Below are 3,636 nucleotides of genomic sequence, written 5' to 3'. Positions count from 1 at the left end.
AAGGTTACCAGGTACATTAGGGCAAAATGTCGTACCAAGCATCTTTAGATTATCGTATTTTCGTTTCAATATGATTGTATTTCACCTATTCCAAAAGTCTTGTATAGCTGATAGTCAAAAGGTAAATAGAAATAGTGTTATAACTGCTATGCATTCCTATAGTCAACATAAAACTGTAAATTGAAAATAGAGATATTGCCATATTTATATTTACCAAATCCCCTTGCTATAATACTGTCATATGTATATATACCAAATTCTTATTCATTACCGTGGTATCACCAATGGAAACCATAATATTATCGTCATTGTCAACAGTGATTTGCCTAACCTTTCCTTTAATACTTATTCTAAAAGTGTTAAATATTTGTGATTTACACTACTAGAAAACCTGCTACAATGTCTGTCATAGTTCACATCACAACTAGCCTCTCTCTGGGTGCCTACTAAATTTAGCCAAGTTTCCCGTTCAATTTCTTTGATTTACTCTGATAAGTGCCTTAATTATCCACATTAGACATAACTGCATATTTTTGTCAATTAAGCCGTGTTTCAAATTAGCTATTTCCAAAATACGATCCATACCAGATACTTTGGTAAGATTTTATCGACGAAAATTGAATAGACAGGGCCCTGAAATGCACAGTAGTCAAGCCAAGCTCATGCTAAGAAACCTTGCTACATTATGGGTGCGTTTAGCTTGTCTCGTATGTAAATAAACTATTTTTTAAGTGAAAAATGTACTTGCTCAAACTCTATATTCCTCCCAACCTCTTTAAGACCCAGTGATACTTTTATCTGGTGAGAATATAAACTTCAAAAAACATGTAAAAATTGTATCTCATCAATGCATATGAATCCTTCAAGTTGACTGAACGCTTCCCGAACCATTATAAATATATCAATACAAAATAATTAAACATATTCTACCAATATCCCCAGTTTTGTAACCTCGTGGACCAACTGAGGACGAACAGGAGCTCGCGAAATTTGAACCGGAACGAAATCAAGGAATTACCAATATTTAAAGCGATTTTCTTTTATTTTTTTAATCGTTTCGTGACGCCCTTGAATAGTACCACGCATCCAAGCCGAACATGCGAACACAATTTTTAACATAGGCTTTATTTTCGTTACTGGAAACATTGTTCATGAATAGCTCCCCGCTATTTCCAGAGAGTCAATGCGTTTTGGATCTACGGCAGCTAATAATCTTACTCCAAAATCTCCAAGAATTTATCCATATCAGCCATATTTAACTGGACTGACATTAGGGAACCTGACAATGCCTTTCCTGTCAAAATTATATTTCGGTCAGAATTTCTGTGCAAGAGACCCCTCAATTATTAACTCAACCACTCTCCCACACCCTCTCTTTATGACACCTAGTTCCTGTCTCAGCTTCGCTGTTCTTGAGAAGCTGCCATATGATCACTCATTTACCAGAAGAAAATTATGTAACTCTTCACATAATCAACTAAATCATTTACGAGCTTAAGTGCTGCACCAAACAGGAACCGAGATCAACAGAAATTATCCACGAGGGCAATAAATTTTGCTTGTTTCATGTGAATAGATTTAATCGACAGAAATAATAATAATAATAATAATAATAATAATAATAATAATAATAATAATAATAATAATAATAATATAATAATAATAATAATAATAAAATAATAATAATAATAATAATAATTCGATCTATCTTCAAATCGAATACGATCTTTAATCATCTTAGGCACCTTAAGTTACTAAAAGGCTTCTTAAACTAATGAAAACATGAAATACACTACTACGAAATAAATCATTCCCCACAAAATTGGAGTACTTATCTACTATATCTTCAAAGCTTACAGGTTTCTAAAGGTATACCATTTTATATTCTTTTAGTTTTTTTAGATCCAAATTAACAGGATATTCATCATAAGATGTATGTAGGATTATTTGCACTCCCGTATTTTCTTTAGTTCCTTATTTCTCCTTATTGACAATCCTGGAATAAAACCACTTAAACAAGAATCAACAATCTCGGATGTCAAAAATAATATATACTAGTATATACTAGTATATACCTCTATCAGCCACATCGAAACACAACCATTAAAATACACAATATATATAAATAAATATATACATATACATATTTGTGTGCGTGCGCATTCTCCTGCTTGCACTCACCTGTAGCAGATGGTAGAAGATCCCTGCTGACGAAGGCCACTGCTGGTTGACGCCACGAGATGGAAAGGTCTCTTAAAGGAACACTAGCAGAACTTCTTTTGTGCAGAACTTTCTGCTCTACGTCACTAGGTCCGAATACATTCCCCTCTCTGTATCCTAATGTACGTTGTGATGATACTACCATCACTACGATCAGCATGACAATGATACCCTGGAAGTGAGATGAAATGATGAAAGGATTATTTGTTGATGGAATCAGCCAACAGGAGAAAAATTAACCATAATTTATATTATACATTATTACTCACCATGCTTACACCTTATATATATGTGCGTGCATACATACATACATACATACATACACACACACATATCTATATATATATATATATATATATATATATATATATATATATATATATATATATATATATATATATAATATATATATATAAACAAAACTCATAAGGAAAACAAACCTATGCGCCCAATTATTAGCACTGTAGGATCAATTGCTTATAAACTATATAAATATCTTACTAAACTGTTATCCCCGCTACTAGGAACTGTATCTAATTCACACATCCGGAATTCTCTTGATCTTGTGGAAAAATTAAATAACATTGTACTAAACCCTAGCGATATTTTTGTCAGTTTTGATGTATGTTCTTTGTTTACAAAGTCCCTATTGACTCTGCTAGAATATTTAAGTAATGAACTTGTACTGCATGAATTGCCTATGTCCGTTAGTCACATAATTTCCTTAAGTTATGTATTTGTGATTGCAGATTTATTTTTAATGGAGAATATTACCAACAAATATTTGGTATGGCCATGGGTAACCCTTTATCACCTCTCCTTTCAAACTTATATATGGAATTTTTTGAGAGACAACACCTCCCGAATATCACACTTATCCCCTTAAAATGGTACCGATACGTCGATGATATCTTAGTAGTCTTACCTGGTGGTATCGATGTAAATGATTTACTGTCTAAATTGAATAATTTAGTGCCATCCATAAAATTCACTGTTGAAATTGAAAATAACAATGTCATCCCTTTCCTAGATGTATTAATACATAGAGAATCTTTCCAATGCAAATTCAGTATTTACAGAAAACCCACAAATAATTTAACATATGTACATTTTTATTCTGGCCACCATCTTAATATTAAAATTTAAATTTTTTCTTCTATGTTCCTACGCGCTTTGCGTATCACGAGTCCACAATATCTGGACCAAGAAATAGAATACATAAAAAAGATAGGAAACGATCTCTGCTACCCACCTCATTTAATTGATTTATGTTATCAAAAAGCTCACAAAAAGTTTTATAATGTTGCTATTAATGAAAAAGAAATGCCTAAAAATGTACTCAGCTTACCTTATTTTCGTGGATTTGAAACCTTAAAATCAATATTTAAATAGTTTAATGTTAATGTAGTGTTCTCT

At 32.1% G+C, this 3,636-nt stretch overlaps 1 long non-coding RNA gene across 1 annotated transcript in view; it reads right to left on the bottom strand.

The window, feature by feature from the left end:
* Positions 1 to 2,185: 2,185 nt before the first annotated feature.
* The window catches only part of LOC135225445 (uncharacterized), a 140,146-nt gene continuing 138,695 nt past the window's right edge, over positions 2,186 to 3,636 (bottom strand). Inside the window, exon 4 of the long non-coding RNA XR_010316961.1 lies at positions 2,186 to 2,392. This is a non-coding gene — a long non-coding RNA (uncharacterized LOC135225445). The remainder of the gene's footprint in view (positions 2,393 to 3,636) is intronic.

The sequence above is a fragment of the Macrobrachium nipponense genome, chromosome 13 (genome assembly GCF_015104395.2).
Source record: "Macrobrachium nipponense isolate FS-2020 chromosome 13, ASM1510439v2, whole genome shotgun sequence".
Classification (NCBI taxonomy): Eukaryota; Metazoa; Arthropoda; class Malacostraca; order Decapoda; family Palaemonidae; genus Macrobrachium; species Macrobrachium nipponense.
Note: the sequence above shows the minus strand (reverse complement) of the source record. Positions and strands in the feature narration are given on the sequence as shown.